This window comes from Schistocerca americana, unplaced genomic scaffold, assembly GCF_021461395.2.
Source record: "Schistocerca americana isolate TAMUIC-IGC-003095 unplaced genomic scaffold, iqSchAmer2.1 HiC_scaffold_184, whole genome shotgun sequence".
In the NCBI taxonomy this organism is placed as follows: Eukaryota; Metazoa; Arthropoda; class Insecta; order Orthoptera; family Acrididae; genus Schistocerca; species Schistocerca americana.
In genome coordinates, this window is record NW_025725889.1 from 340,001 (window position 1) to 347,991 (window position 7,991).

General features: G+C 60.1%; 2 non-coding genes and 1 pseudogene across 2 annotated transcripts; all 3 read right to left on the reverse strand.

Annotated features, from left to right (window-relative positions):
- LOC124573652 overlaps positions 1 to 4,808 on the reverse strand; it is a 7,954-nt pseudogene extending 3,146 nt beyond the window's left edge.
- A 188-nt stretch (positions 4,809 to 4,996) lies between these two features.
- On the reverse strand, positions 4,997 to 5,151 carry LOC124573676. Its single transcript, XR_006972055.1, has one exon. It is a non-coding gene; the product is annotated as a 5.8S ribosomal RNA (ribosomal RNA).
- Positions 5,152 to 5,502: 351 nt separating this feature from the next.
- LOC124573695 lies at positions 5,503 to 7,412 on the reverse strand. Its single transcript, XR_006972072.1, has one exon. It is a non-coding gene; the product is annotated as a small subunit ribosomal RNA (ribosomal RNA).
- Between the last annotated feature and the right edge of the window lie 579 nt (positions 7,413 to 7,991).

A 7,991-nucleotide genomic window follows, 5' to 3' on the forward strand; every position in this document is an offset into this window, starting at 1 on the left:
AACAGGAGGGGGGAGAGGGGATCGCCCTGGCGAACGCCCCGTCCTGGCTGCACAGACACGCCCACGCCGGCGCCGTCCGCTATCACTGTCGTGCTGCCCTCGTAGCACCGCTCGACATACTCGACAAAACAATCCGGCAGGCCATGCGCCTTCAGCACGGGGCGAAGGGCAGCATGATCTACCGAATCGAATGCCTTAGATACGTCGATCGATGCCACAAAGACAGAGCGGCAGGAGCGAACTGCGTCGGTGAGAGCAGTGTCCAAGATGAAGGTATTTTCCAACATCCCATCCCGAGGGATGAATGCCCGCTGACGTTCGTCCACAGCACATGCGCGCATCAGGCGTGACGCGAGAACCTTGTGAAAGGTCCGCGCCAACACCGAGCAGACCGTAATGGGGCGAAAGTCAGCGGGGGATGTTGGTGCAGCCGTCTTCGGGAGAAGGGACGTTCGCGCGCGAAGCAGGCGTTCCGGAAGGGCGCGGGCCAGAAGGAAGAGATTCATCACTTTCACCAGGACTTCGTGCGGCAGGCGCCGCAACTCCGCTGGGGTAAGGCCGTCCGGCCCGGCTGCTGATCCCCTGGGCGGCAACGCGGCGGCGACCTCCTCATGTGTGACCGGCCCCCATAGGCACTCGGGAGCGACAGGCTCCGAGTGCGGGAGGAGGCGGTCACGAATGAAGCCCGCGGTGGAGATGGGCTTCTTGGTGAAGAGGTCCGCCCAGAAGTCCAGCAGACCAGGGATGGCAGGTGGCGGCTGGAGCAGGGTGCCATCCAAGAGGCCGCGCACGCAACGTGCACGCGACCGTCGGAAGGCATCCTGCGTTCTCGCGTACTCCCAGCGGCGCCGCTTGCGCTTCTGCGTCGGCAGCGCGGCAGGCGGCCGCTTCGATGGTTGGCGCGGCCGCTGTGTCCTGGTGATCGATCTCTCCCCTCTGGACCCGACCGACGCAAGGGCATCCGGGAGCATGCCCAGGATGACATCGGGCGGCGTGCCCCGCCCCAGACCTATGACACGATCCAGGGCAGAGAAACGCTGGGCGGAAGCGGGTAGCCCCGCCAGATGCTCCCAGATGGCGGCGTCAGTCGGCCCCTCCGGCGGCGGCCCGGTGGTGTCGGCCGCGAAGTCCTCGGCTGCGTCGACGGGCGGCGCAGCGGCCTCGCCCGCGTCAGGCAGCGGGCTCGCTGCTCCCCGGCGGGACGCCGGCTCTTCCCCCCGACCGATCTCAAGCGCCTCCATGAATTGGCGGACAAGCTGCTTGTGGGCAGCTTGCCGCCGTCGGCACTTGATTGCCTCAAGCGTTCGGTCGGGGAACATCCTGATGAGCTCTTGATTTACAAAGAAGAACCGGGCGTCCCTCTCGAGGAACAGTTCGGCCTCCGCCTTGGCGAGCGACAGGACTTCTTCCTCCGTCCACCTCGCGCGATGCCTCTCCGTGACGATCTCCGCGTTGGCGGCCGCAAGGTGTTGGCGGCGGCGATGGACCCCGAGACCGTTCTTGGTGGTGAAGCTGCGGTGGCACTCACTACAGGCGTATACAGCTGCAAAAGTTACAAGATTTTCGGCACGGCCGGTTGGCCGGCTAGGTGCTGGGGGAGTTGGGGTGGCACCTTCAGCGGAAGGGCCACCACTTTTTCTCTGAATACTGCCCCCAACTAAAAAAAGGGATAGTGCGAGGGGGGGCTGGTAACCCCCCCAAGCCCCTGGTGCGGTCTTCCACTCTGCGAAAATCAGCGGGCCCACGAGAAGGGGAGAAGACCGCAGGAGAGGAGAGGCTAAGAGGGCTAGGCCCATGTATTGCGCATCACTCTCCCTGTAACCATAACCCAAGGAAGGCACCTCGCAGCAGCAGCACGACTACATCAAGACCGCACTTCGAAAAGCCAAGTCCGGATGCAGCCACACCGCCGCCACTTGGCCACCTTAAGAGAGTCATAGTTACTCCCGCCGTTTACCCGCGCTTGCTTGAATTTCTTCACGTTGACATTCAGAGCACTGGGCAGAAATCACATTGCGTCAACACCCGCTAGGGCCATCGCAATGCTTTGTTTTAATTAGACAGTCGGATTCCCCCAGTCCGTGCCAGTTCTGAGTTGATCGTTGAATGGCGGCCGAAGAGAATCCGCGCACCCGCGCGCCCCCGGAGGAGCACGCTAAGGCGGACGCGGCCTCGCAGCAAGGAAGATCCGTGGGAGGCCAAGGCACGGGACCGAGCTCGGATCCTGCACGCAGGTTGAAGCACCGGGGCGCGAACGCCGCGCAGGCGCGCGCATCCTGCACCGCCGGCCAGCACGAGGCCAACCAACGGCGAGAGCAGACCACGCCCGCGCTAAACGCCCGCACTTACCGGCACCCCTACGGCACTCACCTCGCCCAGGCCCGGCACGTTAGCGCTGACCCACTTCCCGACCAAGCCCGACACGCCCCGATCCTCAGAGCCAATCCTTATCCCGAAGTTACGGATCCAATTTGCCGACTTCCCTTACCTACATTATTCTATCGACTAGAGGCTCTTCACCTTGGAGACCTGCTGCGGATATGGGTACGAACCGGCGCGACACCTCCACGTGGCCCTCTCCCGGATTTTCAAGGTCCGAGGGGAAGATCGGGACACCGCCGCAACTGCGGTGCTCTTCGCGTTCCAAACCCTATCTCCCTGCTAGAGGATTCCAGGGAACTCGAACGCTCATGCAGAAAAGAAAACTCTTCCCCGATCTCCCGACGGCGTCTCCGGGTCCTTTTGGGTTACCCCGACGAGCATCTCTAAAAGAGGGGCCCGACTTGTATCGGTTCCGCTGCCGGGTTCCGGAATAGGAACCGGATTCCCTTTCGCCCAACGGGGGCCAGCACAAAGTGCATCATGCTATGACGGCCCCCATCAACATCGGATTTCTCCTAGGGCTTAGGATCGACTGACTCGTGTGCAACGGCTGTTCACACGAAACCCTTCTCCGCGTCAGCCCTCCAGGGCCTCGCTGGAGTATTTGCTACTACCACCAAGATCTGCACCGACGGCGGCTCCAGGCAGGCTCACGCCCAGACCCTTCTGCGCCCACCGCCGCGACCCTCCTACTCGTCAGGGCTTCGCGGCCGGCCGCAAGGACCGGCCATGACTGCCAGACTGACGGCCGAGTATAGGCACGACGCTTCAGCGCCATCCATTTTCAGGGCTAGTTGCTTCGGCAGGTGAGTTGTTACACACTCCTTAGCGGATTCCGACTTCCATGGCCACCGTCCTGCTGTCTTAAGCAACCAACGCCTTTCATGGTTTCCCATGAGCGTCGATTCGGGCGCCTTAACTCGGCGTTTGGTTCATCCCACAGCGCCAGTTCTGCTTACCAAAAGTGGCCCACTTGGCACTCCGATCCGAGTCGTTTGCTCGCGGCTTCAGCATATCAAGCAAGCCGGAGATCTCACCCATTTAAAGTTTGAGAATAGGTTGAGGTCGTTTCGGCCCCAAGGCCTCTAATCATTCGCTTTACCGGATGAGACTCGTACGAGCACCAGCTATCCTGAGGGAAACTTCGGAGGGAACCAGCTACTAGATGGTTCGATTAGTCTTTCGCCCCTATACCCAGCTCCGACGATCGATTTGCACGTCAGAATCGCTACGGACCTCCATCAGGGTTTCCCCTGACTTCGTCCTGGCCAGGCATAGTTCACCATCTTTCGGGTCCCAACGTGTACGCTCTAGGTGCGCCTCACCTCGCAATGAGGACGAGACGCCCCGGGAGTGCGGAGGCCGCCGCCCCGTGAAGGGCGGGGAAGCCCCATCCTCCCTCGGCCCGCGCAAGGCGAGACCTTCACTTTCATTACGCCTTTAGGTTTCGTACAGCCCAATGACTCGCGCACATGTTAGACTCCTTGGTCCGTGTTTCAAGACGGGTCGTGAAATTGTCCAAAGCTGAAGCGCCGCTGACGGGAGCGATTATTCCGCCCGAGAGCATCCCGAGCCAACAGCGGCGCGGGTCCGGGGCCGGGCCAGGTAGGTCCGTCATCCGGGAAGAACCGCGCGCGCTTGCCGGGAGCCCGAGCGCCCAAAGGGGCGAATCGACTCCTCCAGATATACCGCCGGGCAGCCAGCCAGGACACCGGGGCTCTGCCCAACAGACGCGAACCGAGGCCCGCGGAAGGACAGGCTGCGCACCCGGGCCGTAGGCCGGCACCCAGCGGGTCGCGACGTCCTACTAGGGGAGAAGTGCGGCCCACCGCACACCGGAACGGCCCCACCCCGCGGCGAGTGGAAAGGCAACCGGACACGACCCCGCCGCGGATTGCTCCGCGCGGGCGGCCGGCCCCATCTGCCGAGGGCGGAGGCCTGTGGCCGGATGGGCGTGAATCTCACCCGTTCGACCTTTCGGACTTCTCACGTTTACCCCAGAACGGTTTCACGTACTTTTGAACTCTCTCTTCAAAGTTCTTTTCAACTTTCCCTCACGGTACTTGTTCGCTATCGGTCTCGTGGTCATATTTAGTCTCAGATGGAGTTTACCACCCACTTGGAGCTGCACTCTCAAGCAACCCGACTCGAAGGAGAGGTCCCGCCGACGCTCGCACCGGCCGCTACGGGCCTGGCACCCTCTACGGGCCGTGGCCTCATTCAAGTTGGACTTGGGCTCGGCGCGAGGCGTCGGGGTAGTGGACCCTCCCAAACACCACATGCCACGACAGGCGGCAGCCTGCGGGGTTCGGTGCTGGACTCTTCCCTGTTCGCTCGCCGCTACTGGGGGAATCCTTGTTAGTTTCTTTTCCTCCGCTTAGTAATATGCTTAAATTCAGCGGGTAGTCTCGCCTGCTCTGAGGTCGTTGTACGAGGTGTCGCACGCCACACCGCCAGCCGGCTGTGCACGCTACCGAGTAAGTACCGGTATGCGAACCGCCAGGCGACGGGCGCGCATCGCACGTTTCAGGAGGCGCGGCCGGCCCCACAGGCGGCCGCGACGCTCCCAGGTCTGCGAAGCGGGGCAAACGCCGCGCGCTTCAGTATACGTAGCCGACCCTCAGCCAGACGTGGCCCGGGAACGGAATCCATGGACCGCAATGTGCGTTCGAAACGTCGATGTTCATGTGTCCTGCAGTTCACATGTCGACGCGCAATTTGCTGCGTTCTTCATCGACCCACGAGCCGAGTGATCCACCGTCCTGGGTGATCTTTTCTTAGTTTCCACTGTCTCTTTCAAGACAGTTGCATAGGCGGGACGTAGGCGTGTGGCGGCCCCTGTTCAAGCGTTCTGTGTCCAACGGCCTCACGGCCGATGGGCGTCGTACGGCTCCACACCGGAGCGGACAGGCAGTCGGGCGAAAGTCATTCAAAACCGGCGCCAGGCGCCAGGTGCCGCAGGCCAGCCGCTCCAGCGCTTCAGCGCTCGTACCACACAACATTGGCGTTAGTTTTGAGAAGCACGCGTGGTTCCGCACGCGGCGCACGGCTACTGCGAGCCGTACAGGTAGCGTGTTGCGCGACACGACACGCACATCGAACGACATGCAGTCTAGTCGGTAATGATCCTTCCGCAGGTTCACCTACGGAAACCTTGTTACGACTTTTACTTCCTCTAAATGATCAAGTTTGGTCATCTTTCCGGTAGCATCGGCAACGACAGAGTCAATGCCGCGTACCAGTCCGAAGACCTCACTAAATCATTCAATCGGTAGTAGCGACGGGCGGTGTGTACAAAGGGCAGGGACGTAATCAACGCGAGCTTATGACTCGCGCTTACTGGGAATTCCTCGTTCATGGGGAACAATTGCAAGCCCCAATCCCTAGCACGAAGGAGGTTCAGCGGGTTACCCCGACCTTTCGGCCTAGGAAGACACGCTGATTCCTTCAGTGTAGCGCGCGTGCGGCCCAGAACATCTAAGGGCATCACAGACCTGTTATTGCTCAATCTCGTGCGGCTAGAAGCCGCCTGTCCCTCTAAGAAGAAAAGTAATCGCTGACAGCACGAAGGATGTCACGCGACTAGTTAGCAGGCTAGAGTCTCGTTCGTTATCGGAATTAACCAGACAAATCGCTCCACCAACTAAGAACGGCCATGCACCACCACCCACCGAATCAAGAAAGAGCTATCAATCTGTCAATCCTTCCGGTGTCCGGGCCTGGTGAGGTTTCCCGTGTTGAGTCAAATTAAGCCGCAGGCTCCACTCCTGGTGGTGCCCTTCCGTCAATTCCTTTAAGTTTCAGCTTTGCAACCATACTTCCCCCGGAACCCAAAAGCTTTGGTTTCCCGGAGGCTGCCCGCCGAGTCATCGGAGGAACTGCGGCGGATCGCTGGCTGGCATCGTTTATGGTTAGAACTAGGGCGGTATCTGATCGCCTTCGAACCTCTAACTTTCGTTCTTGATTAATGAAAACATACTTGGCAAATGCTTTCGCTTCTGTTCGTCTTGCGACGATCCAAGAATTTCACCTCTAACGTCGCAATACGAATGCCCCCGCCTGTCCCTATTAATCATTACCTCGGGTTCCGAAAACCAACAAAATAGAACCGAGGTCCTATTCCATTATTCCATGCACACAGTATTCAGGCGGGCTTGCCTGCTTTAAGCACTCTAATTTGTTCAAAGTAAACGTGCCGGCCCACCGAGACACTCACTCAAGAGCACCCTGGTAGGATTGCAACGGGGTCCGCCTCGGGACGCACGAGCACGCACGAGGCGCGTCGCACGCCTTCGGCTCGCCCCACCGGCAGGACGTCCCACGATACATGCCAGTTAAACACCGACGGGCGGTGAACCAACAGCGTGGGACACAAATCCAACTACGAGCTTTTTAACCGCAACAACTTTAATATACGCTATTGGAGCTGGAATTACCGCGGCTGCTGGCACCAGACTTGCCCTCCAATAGATACTCGTTAAAGGATTTAAAGTGTACTCATTCCGATTACGGGGCCTCGGATGAGTCCCGTATCGTTATTTTTCGTCACTACCTCCCCGTGCCGGGAGTGGGTAATTTGCGCGCCTGCTGCCTTCCTTGGATGTGGTAGCCGTTTCTCAGGCTCCCTCTCCGGAATCGAACCCTGATTCCCCGTTACCCGTTACAACCATGGTAGGCGCAGAACCTACCATCGACAGTTGATAAGGCAGACATTTGAAAGATGCGTCGCCGGTACGAGGACCGTGCGATCAGCCCAAAGTTATTCAGAGTCACCAAGGCAAACGGACCGGACGAGCCGACCGATTGGTTTTGATCTAATAAAAGCGTCCCTTCCATCTCTGGTCGGGACTCTGTTTGCATGTATTAGCTCTAGAATTACCACAGTTATCCAAGTAACGTGGGTACGATCTAAGGAACCATAACTGATTTAATGAGCCATTCGCGGTTTCACCTTAATGCGGCTTGTACTGAGACATGCATGGCTTAATCTTTGAGACAAGCATATGACTACTGGCAGGATCAACCAGGGAGCTGCGTCAACTAGAGCTGAGCAGCCGGCCGCCCGGGAGTGTGTCCCGGGGGCCCGCGCGAACACGCAAGCGTCCGCTCAATTATTCTGCAAACAGGAGGAGGCTGAGCTCCCCTGCACAATACACCTCGAAACCCTCTCAGGTCCCGGCGGCGCGCAGCGCCGTCCTAAGTACTTGGTCGGGTTCGAGAGAGGCGCAATCGCCCGGAGTTTGGCGAGTAGACGCTTTAGGTGCGACCACCCGTGCTCCCAACTGAGCTTGCCGCTGCCGACAGAGGCCCGGGAGCGTGCTGTCGTGGCATTGCCGGCGGGAGACAACACGCGCCACCTACGGTGACCGGCAGCTCCAACGCCAGCGCCACAGAAGGACAAAAGCCCCACTTGGGTGCCGAAGCGAACTCTCCCAGCACAGCGCACGCGCCAACACGTCCGCACAGCTGCGATACAAACCACCTGCGAGAACCGCAGAGGCGACCGAGCAGCAGACGGCGTCGCGGCGCCGAGCGCCGGGCGGCGGCGCATCCTCAGCGCACACAGTCCTCAATCGGACCAGCACACTGCAGATGTCCACCGCGCTTCG